General features: G+C 37.6%; 1 protein-coding gene across 5 annotated transcripts in view; it reads left to right on the top strand.

Moving 5' to 3' along the window:
• Nucleotides 1-726: 726 nt before the first annotated feature.
• Srp54 (splicing regulatory protein 54) overlaps nucleotides 727-16,826 on the top strand; it is a 70,589-nt gene continuing 54,489 nt past the window's right edge. For 2 of the 5 annotated variants that reach the window (XR_010858485.2, XM_067135251.2), the window contains exons 1-3: nucleotides 761-1,063; nucleotides 1,525-1,600; nucleotides 1,727-1,821. The gene's annotated coding sequence lies outside the window, so the exon portion shown is untranslated. Of the gene's footprint in view, nucleotides 1,064-1,524; nucleotides 1,601-1,726; nucleotides 1,822-16,826 lie in introns of all 5 variants that reach the window. The other 3 variants (XM_067135252.2, XM_067135254.2, XM_067135253.2) reach the window with 3 other exon arrangements.

Here is a 16,826-nt window from a genome sequence, read left to right as displayed (position 1 = left end):
CAAACTACTAGTTTACGAAAACGATATCATCCAAACATCTCATCGGAGTGTGATAGCTATTCGCACAGATGTCGGTAAAGGAGACCTTACACTTGTTTTTATTAGGAAAGGGCAATCAAATCGTAAGATTGTGTCAAACCGTTCAGGTTTCATCTGCACGTACAAAACGAACTGATGAGGGTCATTTCTTACAGTAGATTACCAAAATCGCCTTGAAATAACTTTCTTTGATCCAAGGGATGAACCCATTTTCTGCAACGTTGTTTAGTTCGCCTTTTCATGTAAACTTGCATAGCTCCCAGCAGCAAAGCAAGATATGTCTGAAGTAATATGAATTCCGCTTCCACGTTGTTTAATTCCGCCGAGATATTAAAATATAAAACTGCGAGATATTCTAAAACACGACTTCCGTGCTAAATAAAATGGCAGTGTTTTGATTGGCTGATGTGTACACTTTACGTCCATGTGACGTTCCTCCATTGTGAATACCACAAATTTTACGGTTACGTTACGTCGTCAAGTTTACAGTTACGTTTGCATTATGAATGGGGCCTTACAACCATTACAGAGCTGAAGATGAAGACGTTAACGGCAAGATGCCGCTGCAATCGCAGCCGTCCTGTCCACACCGTTTATTGTGAGCAGTATGAACTGGTCGATGTTGGTATACCTGATTGTAGTTAATTTGGGTAGCGCCTTTGTCATTGGTTGTTTTGTTGCCAAGATGGCTACTATATCTTTTGCCGGTGTATGCTGATAGTTTGGCGGAGTATTTTTGGGAAGTGTTTACTTGTGCCGGTGTAATATTAGCAGGTAATATATTTGTGTATTTGTTAGAGGGTATTTTGTATATCACAAGTTGTAAGCGTTATGCTACAAATAATGATGTTCTTTCTTGTTTGTTTGTGTGTGTATTCCGAGCATCATCTATCTAATGCACGTGGAAATTCATTTATGGTAATGTTTGATCGTTGACTTTGAAACTCTAAAGCTGCTTAACCGCCAAGCGGTAAGATGTTCATGCAAAATATGATTCAGCGTGTTTTCAAGACTTCAGTATAAGGTATTTATCATCTTGGTGGTTGGTAAATTTTGTTCTGGTGATTATAGTTGCGAAGTACTGTGTGTTACGTGCTAAGTTTTTAAAATCATTAACGTGTTCTTAAGTTATATACAGTAATGCATGTTTCTTGTATTGTTTGTAAACTCCATGTCATAAGCCACACGTTCCAGTCATATGCCTAGTTCAAGTTAGGTTAATTATTACATAACAGATGATTTTGATATCACCGGTAGTTGTGTGGACAAATTTTAAGTACAGTAACTATACTGCTCCTTTTTTTTTCAGATCGTTGCATGCATTTTATTTTTATGTAATACTTTTGCCCAAAAGTATAGTGATAAATTGTCCTAAATATTGGGCCAAAGCATTGACAACTGACGATTAAGCTGTAGGTCAAATTCTAAACCCCTTCGTTGTTAGTTCATGACTTATTTAGATGAGTCATTTCTTGTATGTTACAGCTAGCAGAAAAGGCTTTGTAACTCTGCTCAACCCTGCATAATTCGAGGAAGATGATAATGAAGAGCTTGGCCAATAGTATGGTTATTGCATTAGTCTAATTGTTTTTGCAGAAAATTTTGATTTGGTGATTTATTTTTGGTTATATTTATATATCCATTTCTCATATTGGGCAATATTTTCTTTGATTACTGTGCATTTCAGAGAGCGGTAAAATTCCTTCAAGAATGTTATACACTTCCGAGAACTGCCATGTTTGCAGGCTTTCCACACGCTATATGACAACTGTTACCTGACAGGTAAACACCAGCTGCTTGTACTCTACTCCATGGATTTATCCTGCTCATGTCACATTTTTAATTCGCATGGACAGCAGCAGACTTAAAATATAATCTTAGGAAGGTAATGTGAGATAAAGTTAGCAAATTGTCTGTGGAAAGGATACGTATGGAAAGACGCGTTTGTGAGCTCCAAACAATGTATTAACTTGGCAGTTCATTAACTTTCAAATTTGTATTAACTGTACGATGAGGCTAGCTGAAACCTTGTAAAGAATGTTCAAACTTACACTCATTCATACCTTAACCAAGTATACAAATACTGCACTCGTACTGAGGGCTCCTAGATATAAAAAGAAATATGTAATGTCCTAGTTAGGAGTGTGGTAGCCAAATGACATTGTCACTGGCTTCTCGCCGTATCGGTCATGTTTTGATCCTTGGCCAATACGTGCATGATTTTTTAAATGAATAGTCGTATCTTATGTTTTTTGGATTCCATGTAATACTGGAGGTCCTCTGTGTATGATCACAATTCCAACAGTCACATAAAATTACAAGTTTACTTTTGATTTTGTAAGTTAAGTAGAAGTTTCATCATAATATACCAGTAATGTACTTGTATCATCTTGCTATTTTGCCCAGCTTTCTGATGATGCTTGTTGTTTAAAGGGGCCTAACATCTAAGGTCATCGACCCAGCTTTAAGGATTGAGAAATTGCTTCTGTTGTTTCATGATCATCCTCTCCTTTCGAGAATCATCTCACATTGTTAGACTTCTTGCATCTCTTCAGAACACTTCAGGCAGATTATCTGTAAACACTTTTGACATGGCATTACATGATCATGATATAGGTAACTAGTGAAAATGCAAGGAACATTGTAGAAATTAGAATGGACACACTAGATACTATGTTAAAGTGCAGTATACAAAATACATACACCATAAAGTTCACTTAATGGCTTATACCTTAAACACAGTACCGTACCTCGTAAGGTTTTTGTCTGTGTGAATTTTATTCTCCATCGATCTCAAATTTTTTAGATTTTAAAATTCGTAGGGTACGTGAACGAATCGCATCCATGAAATTTCATTATAATTTTTGTCCTAAATGGAAGATAATTGCTTCTAAGCAAATTAAGACTAAAATTAATGGTAAATTAACAAATTATTTCTAGAGAAATATATACATACTTTGCTGCGTTATGACTGTGAATTCTGCTACATCACAGCATTTCAGTGTGTCATTTGTTCATGTAACACTTGTGTATGAAGTCTGCTCATTTAATTTCTTTGAACTTCTTTGCTTTGGTTGATGTTACTTGGTGGGGCAAGTTGTTGACTTGTGCCCAGCTAAGAGTAAAATTAACTGTAAATTGTCTGGCTCCATGGCTAAATGCTTTGCGTGCTGGCCTTTGGTCACAGGGGTGCTGGGTTCGATTCCCTGCAGGGTCGGGAATTTTAACCGTAATTGTTTAATTTCGCTGACACGGTGGCTGGGTGTATGTGTCGTCTTCATCATAATTTCATCCTCATCATGGTGCGCAGGTCGTCTACGGACATCAGATCAAAAGACCTGCATCTGGCAAGCCAAACTTGTTCTCGGACACTTCCGGCACTAAAAGCCATACACCATTTCATTTTCAACGGTAAATTAATACATTATTTCTAGAGAAATATATATAGTCTGCGCACCTTTTAGAGATATTACTCTGTATGGGGGTGAGGAGTAAGGAGGGAGCTCTCCCGGTTCTGGTTATACTGCCAACTGAATGAAATGAAATCTGAATTGAATCGATAATATGATCAATCGATACGAATTTTCTAAACATTTATTATCTTACGCCAACAACTGTGTCACACATACATTATTTAACATATAATATTTCTCGATGCGAATCTTGTTCCTAGCATGAATTCTGTAGTTTGGTTTTGCTGTGTAAACAACAACAGTGTTAGTACGTAACGTGTACGCCAGATGTCGCACAGCGATGCATAAGCGATTCATAGTTCTTGTTTCAAAGGTTGCCGATACGAATCTCGAAGATAACCCAGGTCGACCGATTCAGCACTAGGGTGTGCATGTATCACTAAAAGGTGCGCGTACTATACATACATACTTTGCTACATTACGACTATGTATTCTACTACATCACAGCGCTTCAGTATGTCATTTGTTCATGTAACCCTTTTGTGTGTGAAGTCTGCTCATTTAATTTCTTTGAACTTCTTTGCTTTGGTTAATGTGACTTGATGGGGCAAGTTGTTGACTTGTGCCCATAACTCATTATTCAATATAATTTCTGGTCCAGGGATCATGCTATTTGATTTTTCTTTCAACAAAAGTCATTTTTGTGTTATTTACGATATTCTTTTCACCTCATTTTCCCATCTGAACTGCCCGTGCTAGTCATGATGGACAAAGATACCGTATTGAGAATTTATAGACATAGCACTTACATTCATCAGTGCTAGCCCAGGACCTCAGGAAGGAAACAAAAGACTGCACCATGAAGCGGAATGCCACAGAAGGGAATCTAGTCTACAGCAAAATAGTCAACGTAGTTACACATCTATATTTCTCTAGTAATAATGGTATTGATTAATTTACCACTAATTTTACTGTTGATTTAACTTATGTGAAAACAATTATCCTCCATTTAAAACAAAAGTTACAATGAAATTTCATGAATATTATTCGTTCTCGTAAGCGAATATTTAAATCTACATGGTTATGTAACAAAAACACAGATTTTATGGATGTTTACTATTAGGGCAACAAATATGTCCGTTACAATATTATTCTTGTTGGATTTTTCATTTACATCACTTCCTGCTTGGTACAAATTTTTTTGTATGCAGTATCCAACATCGTGCTTTCATGTCTACGTGACTTCTCATGCATTGCTTTGCAAGGTTTTTATGTTGAATGTTGCGTAAACTTTTATACATTCTCTCCAGTATCATTCAGCATAAAATATTTTCAGTTATAGTTATTACGTGTAGTGTGCAATCTGTTATTTCAGGCCTTTTTTTTTTTTTTTTTTTTTTCCTAATAGAAGTGCATCTGGGAAGTTGTAGCTCAAAAGAGAGATTTAATATATCTGTGGCTCAAAAAGCTGTGCTGATGGTAACTATTCTGTTTGTGTTTTTTTTTTTTTTTTTTTTAATTTCAAATTGTTCAAGCGTGTGTGGTATACTGTTCACAGTATTTGTAAATTTTCTAAAATTCCAGCACCCTTTGTTGAACAATGACATGGAGAGCCTAAAATGATCGTCATGCTGATTTTGTAATCTCTGTTTACACATTTTCAACTCTAAATTTGGAATTTCAAAGCTAATGGATATGTATCAGAGATCTCGCTTAACTTCATAGGGTAGTGTCATGTCGAGTTGAGAATTATGTTCAGAAGGACCTATTTAAATCTGTTGCCACAGATGGGTCAAAATGGCTCTAGGAATTTACACCAAATGGATAGGCCTATATTGAATGGCTGTTATTGATTTTATGTTTATTGTAATGATAATTTTTCTACAGAAAAAAACAGTAAAACTGTAGTGACAGTTGTCCCGTGTCCCTTACTTTTTAATATTTCAGGCAGTTTGGTATAGTGTGTTTAGTTCACCATTTCTAGTGTTTCTATGGAACAAGGCCAAATGCGCCGGCACATCTATGACATCATACTTGCGGGACCTGCCTGGGAAGTAGGCGTTTCTGGAGGGGAGAAACTAAATTTAGTCATATAGAAGTTTTATCCATTTACTCTTCTCTTATCTCTCCTCCTGATGTCTTACTCCACCTGTCTCTTCTTATCTTGCCTTACATTTATTTACATTTACATCATATATATTCGCATTTTACAGAAATTTAACTATCTGTTATAAATTTCTGGCGACGCGTCATTGTGAACCACCAATCTTGAAGTCCATTGTCTCGTAGCTTTACCACTTAGCTAAGGTGTTACTTGACAGGTAAAGATTTAAAAGTCGTATATGTAGGCTATATGGATACAGTTACCCTTGAGACAGATGACATTGGGAAGTAATTTGTATTTACCACACAGCAAGTGTCACTATCGTGTATGTGACTGAATTGCTGTCATTACTTGAGGAATGATAAAAAGTACATCAAACCCAAATCACAAGTTTCATTACCATGACACATTCCTTATATAAAAAAGGAGACCAATGGTTTCTTTTTGAATACCCTGTGTTTTAAAAGCTTTTAATATGTGCTAACTATTATGTGTTGCCCATAATTAATACGGATTTTGCCTCAATATTAAGGAGAAATTATTACAGAAAAGTGAAATTATCACCAAAAAAAAATTCTATAGGAGCTGCTATCTTATTCCTGAGTTTCTGAACACTAATCCAATTGTTTCTGTTACGAGTGTGTTTAGAAAGTGGAATGCCCACTTGCAGCAAGTTCAAGAATAAGGTTTCTGATTAACACAGGCATTAGTTTAGTGGTCGACTGAGGGCAATGTAGTACATTTTCTATTGTAGAATTTTTTTGTATTGGCTGTTTATGGATAGCCCACTTTACAGATTGGCACTTCTTTTTAAGATTTAGGTTACAGCGAGCACTCTGATTTTTGAATCTTGACTAGGCTGATCTTATTATAGTATTGAATATAGGCACACTATATGGTGTGGACTTCTTCAGTATTGTTTTCTGCTTTCTCAAGCTGGGAAACTTATGAAAATATAAACTATTGGCTGATTGAGAGGGTATGTAATGTTTTACATTTTTTAATAAGGTTTAATTAGCCAAGTAAACAAGTTTTGAAGAAATTACATGTTAAGGGCATTGGTTTGGTATTTGTATGAACTTGGCTTGTTTTGTTGCTGCCATCTTGGCAGTTACTTAGGGCATGAGCACGTTTTAGCTATACTGGTGGGCTTGTTCCAGTAGGCCCAGCAAGAAATGAGCCCACATTCATTGTCCTATCTGGATTAGAAAAGTATAGCCTACCTATCCTAGAATTAATCTCTGTTTCAAGTCCCGAGATAGTCCATATTTTCAACTCTAAATTTGGAATTTGAAAACTAATGTGTATGTACCTGAGATCTCCCTTTACTTTGTAGATGTCAGATAATTTTTATCCACCTTTGGAGCTGGAGCAATAAAGTCTGCTATACTGTAGCTCTGGGAATCTGTACGTCTTAGATCATAGATTCATAACCCTGTGCTTGGGCGCAACTAACCTGGGTATGATTTCTCCTCACATTTAAGGTTATACTTATCGGTACTCGGTAGAAAATTTGTCGTCAGAATTGGTAATGAGATACATTCATTTTGCAGCGAGATTAATTCTATGAGTAGCTGTATTTTTTCCATGTAAATTTTATTTACATCAATTTTGTTTTGCTACACAAGTTCTATCCATGTACAATGTGAGCCTCAGAAAAGTTGCTGGTGCCATGTCTGGGCGAGTGGATGGTGCAATGGCTGCCTGACCCATAGCTCGTCCAGTTATGTCATATCTCAGTCTGTGATAAGCTTCTGTACAGTGTACAGCACAATTGCTTCTTATATAGCTGTAATTGATCGGTTTACTGTGTTTCATGGCTTCTGAATTAAATGTTAAAAAGTGTATTTTTATGTGCTATAGATTTTTAAAGAGCTTTTCTTCTGGGACAGTGAAAAGAGAATTCTGTGAACAATTTCTTTGATTGTGAATGCCAATTAAGAAAGTTGTGAGTAAGTTCAGTATTGTGGTTCAGTGTTAAACAAAATGGAGCTAAAATTGTCTTAAGTGAAAAAAAAAATGGTTTTTTTGAAGACTTGAGTAATCCTCCCAAAAATCTTTAAGGAAGCTGACTCAGCAAAGTGAGGTTTCATATTCTTCTGCACAGTGGGTGGCAAGAAATCTGAAATTTAAGCCTAGTAGTTATAGAAGTGCTCTCCCTCAGCCTGTGTACAAGCATTGTAACGTGATCATATCCGGGTTCATTCTCTGCAATTCAGCATCGTGAATCGTCAAAATATCTGTGCAAATTACACCTTTTTGTCGTTCTGTGATGTGGAGGTCACCTCAATATAAAATATAGGCCTATCTTTCAAACTACTCCATAAATAGAAGTCGCAAGGCATTAAATTGGGAGAGGGAGCTGGCCATAAACCTGCACTCTATTTATTGTGACCGAAACCTCACGCAATTCATTCATTACATTATGAACAATATGTGCTGTACTCCTGTCTTGCTGGAAATATCGGAGCAACTTTTCCTGTTCAGTTGGTTGAGGAAAAAACCAAATCACTATTAACTCTATATATGTCAGAATTAATGATGTCATAAAAAAATTGGCCTTACAATTCTTTTAGCACTATTAGCACATCAAACTCTTGTATTAAGGTTATGAAGGGGAGTTTCCTAAATCATCCTTGGATACTTGCATGACAAAACAGGGGTTATTTTGCAAATTTGCATGTCCACACAAAGAAAACCACACCTCGCTGGAAAAGAGCAGTAATTTGGGATTTAATTCAACACTGTTGACAGACTTAAGCAACCAATGATAATGTTTTCTTGCAACTGGATCTTTTGGGTTAATAAATAAGTGTATATGCTGTGCACTGTGAGGAGGTTCTAAGCAGGAACAGATGCGTGTTAGAGCTGATAAGTGAAGTAAACTTGTGTCCTCGTCTCAAAGTGGTGCAGCTCTTTTGAGGCACATCCCCAGTGGAGGTGAGCTGCATGTACCATTTTAACCACTTACCGAACCTCCTGCCATTCTTAAATTCCTGGCAGTACCGAGAATTGAACCCGGGCCCCTTTGATGGCAGCTAATAATGCTAACCATTACGCTATTGAGGCGGACATTACAGCTGATGAAGTAGTGTACATATGAATGTGTGATTAGTCATTATTGTGTCTGCTAACACACAAAATCATATATAGTATACATACTGCTTTATTGTCATACTGCTTTATTGTCTAACAGAGGAATGCATTTATAATGCACTTTTAAGAACCAGAATCCTGTATACAGCTGAAAATTTTTCCGATAGCTTAGGTTTCCACTGAGGACAGGTTTTGCTGTATATCAGCATTTTAAAAACTGTATCAGTTACAATTCCCTTCATTTAATGTTTTTTTTTTTTTTTTAAATAAGTGAAAGCAGTCAGATTATGTTTAGAATAGATTTGGCATCATTGCTATCTTAACTGAAATTTTTCATACATAAATGTAGTTGGTACTTGTATAAATGAGTTGGTTGGGCCTGCCAATCCTTGCACAGTTATTCGGTATTTGTATGGATGCTGATGAGCTTCAGTTTTAGATCAGCACTTACATAAAGTCTGTTTCTGTACTTAATTTGATGGTGCTATGGTACCGATCCCGCTTGTTTGGAATGTTAGAATAATGATGTTCGTTATCTGAAGTATCCGAGAGGAGAGAAACTTCTTTTATGCTTGCTAGGGACCCATGACCCTCCCCCTTCCATATATAGACGAGTGAGAAGTGAGACAACATAAACCTGGGAAATAAAACTATTTTCTATGTTGTTATTGGCCAGCTGTGTTGAAGGCAACAGTTATATTGTCTTTGATAGAGCTCGCATTGTGTATGCCTGCAAGGCTGCCACGTTTGGTAAAATAAGGAAAGTGCAAAGTTTGAAACTGTCGTGGCATGTGCTGGTTGTATTTGGGGTATCTTTAATGTTAATGAATCTTAACGTATCTTTCATGTTTGTCACTTTGTAGTGTGTCAAGGCCAATTTTTTCTTTGCAGAAACAGGGTCCTGCAGGGCTTTTCTCTACCGCAGTGCATGCTGTCTTCATTGTGAGAAAACTCATTCGAGGACTCTAACCTATCTTTCGTGTTCGGCACTTTGTAGGAGTGTACAGTCTGATCTCTGTCGTGTAAACAGTGGGGCCACACTTCCTTCGATAGGCTATTTTCTCTGGCCGCAGCGCATACTGTCTGCATAGCGAGAAAAGAGGACCTTCAGTAGCTTTGTATAATGTTCCTATTGACAAGCATGTTCAGTTCGTTGTGAGGTTGTCGAGGTGTGCCATGTTTTATCTCGAACCTACCTTTCGTGTAAAGGGTCCGAAAACTTAACCCTTTATTTATGTTTGAGTTACTGATGAAAACCCTTTCTCCTATAATTAGTTTGAACTGAATTTTAATATTTAAAGTAGCCTACCTTTGTATAGTTCACTGTACCCTCTTTTCTCTGGTGATGTCATTGCCATACCTTATTTAAATTCCATTTTAAATCAGGTGTCATTTGAGATTTCTGCTATTTTCTTTTATTCATTAGTCTATTATATTCAGTATCACAGTGGAAAGGGTCACAAATTTATGAAAAGTCATTATGTATGTATATACTAGTTGGAAAAATTATGATGTTAGTTTCAAGATGGGGACATGCCATCGCACAATTCTTCTTTTAATGCAGATATAATTTTCCACTAAGTAAAATAATTACTTTGAAGACTGATATTTAGTTAATTTAGTGTTGAAAGATATTTCAGTGTCTGGAAAATAATGCCAATGTACTTAGTCACAACTCATCAACAAGGAATGAAACAATCTTCATTGATTTTCTTTACAATAGGACTCTCTGTCTTACTTCAAAGAGCCTTATGAGCACCATACCCCATGAGAGTCAGTGAGCCTCGGAATGTAATGTGTTTGTTACCCATATCATCACAAATTATTGAACATTGAATTATTCTGAGGCCTTGCCTGAATAAAGTTCATAATTTTAACACGGCTTTCAATTTTGATAACATACCTTTGGCTGCCAGGCTTGTGAATCTAAGTAACGTGGGAGCAACTTCTTTGACTTGAGCTGCAGTACCACTTCACCTACTGGTGAGCACCATCCAAATGAAAACCACACATCTTTTCCAATTACTTTCATGCTCCAGCGTACACTCATTGAGAACTTCAAAAACTAATGAGTTGGGAAAGTCTTGGAAAATAACAAATCCTCATGAATGTCATTATTAAACTTGTATCTGGCATACCAAACATTTTAAACATCTGTTGTCTCTTCTACCTGAACTTTCTTTTATTCCACTAAGTTGAAATTCTACATTATTAGCCATGTCGTTAATTTGAGTGACAATCGTTTGAGAATGGTATTGAATTAATATTCTTTGATGACAATGTTTTTTAACTACCGTATATCTTTTGCTGCTGGAAGTATCAAGAATATCGCCTGTAGAATGGTGTTCATGCTCTTCATAATATTGTGTATGTTCTGGCTGAAGGCTCGTTGGATCCTTGTTGTCTCCACCGTTAACTGTTATCATGGCCTGGGCATCACTGAAGAGGCGTTTTCTTCCTTTATTCCCAGGGTCTCCTTAAAAGTTCCTTTTAGCGTCGACTTCAAAGATCTTTTGGTATCATGTGTTTTTCATCCCCATGTAGTTATACCTGCTCCCTTCAAAAAGTTGCAGGTCTTCCTTATTGGTTCTTCTCAGATGTTTCTCCTCTCTTCACCAGGTAATCCCAATGTGGTGATTCTAATTCTTCCCAGCGCATCGCATTCAGAGAGTATGTGTTTAGCTGATTCTTCTGCATCATTGCATTTCCTGCATACATTTTCTTATTACTACAGTTCTGTGTAGGTGCTTTTTCAGATGGCAGTGTTCAGTCAGCAGTTCTACTTTCCATCTTATATTTTCTCTGCTGAGCTCCAGCAGTTCCTTAGTATGCTTCTTGTTTAGGCTCTTTATTGGTTCTTTTGCAAGCCTGCATCCTGGAGCATTTTTCCAGTTTTTCATTTGTTTTCTTTTGTACCCCTTTACCTACGTAGAGGCAGGCTTGTCTATAACAGATCCCACATACTGGTTCTGGGCCAACAAAATATGTTTCTGACCCTTTTCTTGCCAGTTTATCTGCTTTTCCATTACCTTGTATGTCTGCATGCCCAGGTACCCATATTATTTTAACATTGTACTTTGAGAGCTTCAGGAGAAGTGTATGACAATACCAAACAATTTTGGATGTAACCCAGACAGCTTCAAGTGCCTTAAATAGCTGCTTTGCTATCTATAAATATGAAAATGTTCTTATCTCTGTAGTTCATTTTCAGGTTTTCCTCAAGGCATATAATGATGGCTATCACTTCAGCTTCGAAAACTGTAGTGTGTCTGCGTAGGCTCATTTGGATTGATCGAGCTCAGGTATTTCCCCGTTGATCGCTCTTCCTGTTCCCTTCTCAGTCCTTGAGGCGTCTGTCCACCACACAATATCTTCCCTATCTGTTTTCCGTCTTTTAATGTCCCAGTCTTCCTTTTTAGTTATCTGAGTCTCAAATGGTTTCTCAAAGATATACTTTAGAATCATGTAATCAGCTGGCATGTGTAAAACTTCCCCTGTTATTACTCTGTTAATTTTACAGTGACCAAGATTGGGCCTTTGTGCCTTCCAGCATCAATTTTGCTCCAATCGATATGAGGTCATTCTAGCCTGTCCCTCTATAAAATTAATTATTGGAGGGAGATCTAGTAGTGTGTTCAAGGCTTCTGTTGGCGTAGTTTTCATTGCCCCAGTTATGGCTATCATGCCATTCATTCTCTGAGGGCTATTTTGTTTGCTACTGACTTTTCCTTGACTTGCTTTCATCCATAAAATGATTGCTGCATAGGTCATCAGTGGTCTAATGATCATTGTGTGTATCTACATTTACAGTACCATTGGCGGCTTTAGATCCCGTGTTGTCCTGACTGCCCTCTTGCATGTGTAAAATAGGTTCTTACCCCGGATTATGTTTCTATGTGTGAATTCCAACTTTTTGTCTAATATTACACCTAAGTGTAACACCTGTTCTTCTATATAGATTTCTTGCCCAAAGAGCCTCAGTGTTCTCGTCCCCTCTAATTTCTTCCTTCTTGTGAAAGGGACCCGTGTTATCTTGCTTGGGTTGACTCTTGAGTTGTTCTTCCAGACACCAGTTCTCCACAAGGTTAAATGATCTTTGCATGAGGTCCTGGATGACGCTCTTCACCTTATCTCTTACCACAATTACTAGATCCTCTGCGTATCCTTGTGTGTAAAATCCCTCTTCGTTGAGCATGGCTATGATTTTTTCACCACAAGGTTCCACAGAAGAGGAGAAAGAACTCCTCCCTGTGCACAGCCTTGAGTGACTCTAACCGTTAGCGTCTCTTCAAACAGAGAGTTGCCTTTATTTTTCTCCTGCTTAACATGGATCCATTCCATTTTACAACAGTCTTGCTTACCCTTCTCTCTTCAACAGCTTGAAACATTGGGTTGTAGGTTCTATGTCTAGAAATTCCGCCAGAGCAATTTCCTTATATTCTAGGCTTTTCTCTAGTTTGCAAACCAATTGATGGAGTGCTGTCTCAAGTGGATCTGCCGGGTCTGTATGCAAACTGATTTTCATGTAAAGTTGAGTTTAGTTGCACTGTTTTCTGGATGTATTTATCCAGTATTTTCTCCATTGGTTTTAGCATGAAGGAGTTAATGCATAATGGTCTATAGGCTTTGGCTTGGGCATAGTTCGCCCTTCCAGGCTTCGGTATAAATACCGCTTTCGCTTTAGGCCATGATTTTGGCACGTGCCCCAGAGCTAGGCTTGCTCTGAAAAGGTCTGTCAGGGCCTTGATGATTATCTCCCGTCCTTCCTGCAGAAGTATTGGGAGTATCTCATCTAGCCCCCGGAGCCTTTATGGGCTGAAACGTGTTGATTGCCCATGTCACATGGTTAGGCTTAATCGGTTGGCACAGTCCAATCTGCTCTTCGTGATCTGGTCTGTTTCAACCATTTCTTCCCCTTCTACTTCCTCAGCTTCAGGAAAATGACAACCTAGCAACACCTCCAGCGTCTCCTTTCCCGTCTGAGTACATGTTCCATCTGGTTTATCCAGTGTTCCCACTTGATTTATATGTAGCCTATCGTTTTAAAAACCTTCAGGAGCCTTGCTGCTTCAGTGTTTTATTTCACTTTCTCGCAGAACAGTCTCAAAGATTTTCTTCTTGCTCTCCTTATCTCTAGGTTATACTCGGTTAGTTTCCTATGATATATGTCCCACATACCATTTCGTGATGATATTTTGGACAACGCTCTAACCACTTTTTTCATTTTGGCTAGATTGTTATTCCACCACCTAAGATTTTTGGCAGTTTTCTTTTCTCTGAGGGGACAGTTGTCATGGTATGCGGCTATAATGGCCTCTTCTAATTGTTCCACTGCCTCATCCCATTCCCTCCGTCCCTGTACGTTCCTTTGGATCCTTTGTACAGTCTGCCCTAGAACTTCTCTGTATCCATCCCAGTTCCTTATTTTAGGATCTCTGTACATTTCAGTACCACATTGCCTCACATCTATCGCAAATTGGATATGCTGGCGGTCTGTCAAAAATGGCACCTCCAATCCTTAATGAAGTTTGCAATATGCATGGTGCTCAATGTGATACCTATTGCCTCTCTACGATTCTGATTTATGAATGTAGGTTTATTTCCTAGGTTTAATATTATCAGTTCTGTTCTAATAATAAACTCTAGTAAGGACTCACCTCTTGCATTGCAGTTAGTACTGCCCCACGCAGTGTGATGTACATTTGCATCTGCTCCAAATACTAGGTGTTCACCTTTCCTCTTTGCTTTGCAAATTAATTCTTCCACGTCTTCCGATAGTGGTGGATCCGTTGAGTTGTATGGAAGGTATGCAGAACTTGTTATTTCTCTGGGACCGTCCCACTGAAGAGGCATACTAAGGAAGTGAGGAGTGAGGTAGTTATAGAAAGAACTTTGATTTCTTTGAGTTTTTCTGCACATTAATGAAAGAATAGACATTTACTTTTCATACTTCCACATTTTGTTTCCCAATGTTGTTTGTTAAGATTGAAGCCATACTTTCCAGTGTCAACTTAGATGTAACATAAAAACTTTCCAGTCTGTCAAACACACAACAATTTCAATAAAATTATAATACTAAAATCACACCTGTAAAAATACACATTATTATACTAAGAATAACCCAATGTTGTTTTGTTTTCATGGATTTCATACACTAATTTGAAAGCACTTCATAATGCAACACAGAGGTTTTGTCTTATATTCATTACTTCATCCATTCCCTTTTCCAGATTCTTTCCAGGTAGGTAAGTATACCAAAGACCTCCACCTTACTCGATCTTTCCACCATTCCTCTTCTAGTACTTCATTGCTATCGACTCCTCTATCCGCAATACAGTCCCCAACAGAGCTCCTCCATTTCATTCTAGGCTGTTCCCTAGGCCTGTTTCCAGTCTCTGTATCCATGAATGTTCTCTTTGGTATTCTCTCCTGGCATTCTCATCATGTGTCCAAACCATTTGGCTTTTTATATCAATCTCTTCTTAAAGTTTACACACTCCCATGCTGCTTCTTATTTCCTCATTTCGTATTCTACCTCGTCTTTCCCTGTATGCTCCACAAGAACCTCATTTCAGCTGCTTGTATCTTACTTTGGTTTCGCTTAGTCAACATCCAGGCTGCTGAAGCGTAGGTCAGTATAGGTTTATAATAGGACGAGTATAAAACGGCACATCTTTGTTCCATATAATGTCTCTCACACACCGGTAGAAATTTGCAGACTGCTGTATACTAAATCAGTTTCTCCAGCCAAATTTCCATCTTGTGACATCACGCTGCCCAAATATTAAAAACTTTTCACTACTTCAAGAGGTTCATTTCCTATTTTTATCACTCCCCTGGATTTTCTGTTACCTCTCATCATGATCAAAGTCTTGCTTTTCGCAGTACTAATCTTTATTCCAAAATTTCATATCTCCTCATTCCATAAATCAACTTGTGTCTGTACTTCCTCTTCATTATCTCCCCAAACTACAATGTCATCAGCAAAGAACATAGACTTTACTTGCTCGCTCATCATTTTCTCCTTGATATTATGTAGAATTCTATCCATGATGATAATGAAGAGTAAGGGATACAATACACTTCCCTGTCTTAAGCCTTTCTCAACTCTGAACCATTCAGTTTGACCCACTTTGGTTCTGACACAGCTTTTGCTATTTTGATACAATGCTATTACCATCTGCATTGTTTCCTTAAACTTTGTTGATAATATCTGCTCTATGAAGTATGTCATGATCACGTTCCTTTCAGTTCAATGTCCTGGTTTGTGGCCATTTTCCCTTACATATAATGCACACTAATTAACACAGGTCACAGTCAATTACAAATTTAACATCACTACATAAGATGATTTTCCTACAACTGAAAGCTTTCAAGCCGAGAAGAGAATTTCCAAGCTGTTTATAACATGATAATAAGCTTTTGGGGTTTTGCCGTTCAAGAAAACAAGGTGAAATTCTTCATAACTTTACTTGGCGTCTTCAGAAATGATCTTGTCTGAAGTAAAAATTTTAAAAAAGATATATATATTTGCAACAGCAATACCTTTCCTTACAGTAAATTAAGGAGACTACAATAATAAATTCTTTGTTAATGAGTCGAGAAGAGAGAGAGCAATAAAAATTGCGACCAACACCTGTTTACATCCAAGAAACTGTTGCAACAATAATTCATGAGAGTAGAGTAAGTAGTGTTATGTTTCATAAAGTGTCAATCCTGGAATCATGGAATTTCCGAACTCCATAATGCCATAAACGGTGTTAAAAATATGCTTTTATGAAATAAAACTTTTGCAACAAATTTCCCATTGCTTTGTGTTTTTCTCTTTTTCTTGAACAAATCTTCTGTTTTACCGAATACATGTTCAATCTGTGAGGGCCACGAAGGCAGAACTTGAGGACGACTTGTGGTCCGCAGACCATAGTTTGAGAAGTGCTGCGTTAAAAGGGTAATTTCTTAGTAGAAAGCTTAGTTTTAGCTATTACTATAGCACAACAGTTTGAAGGAAAACCCTGGAAGCTAAAGGATATAAGCACTAGTTCTGTCAGCTGATGTGATAGAGCAGGGCAAGTATGAGAGAGTAGGCTAGATACTGAACCCATTGTTGGCCTCTCTCCCTTTCCTATGAACAACTTCATTTTTCAGAATTGGCATTAGTTTACACATGGAGATAA

The sequence above is a fragment of the Anabrus simplex genome, chromosome 1, assembly GCF_040414725.1.
Source record: "Anabrus simplex isolate iqAnaSimp1 chromosome 1, ASM4041472v1, whole genome shotgun sequence".
NCBI lineage: Eukaryota > Metazoa > Arthropoda > Insecta > Orthoptera > Tettigoniidae > Anabrus > Anabrus simplex.
Note: the sequence above shows the minus strand (reverse complement) of the source record. Positions and strands in the feature narration are given on the sequence as shown.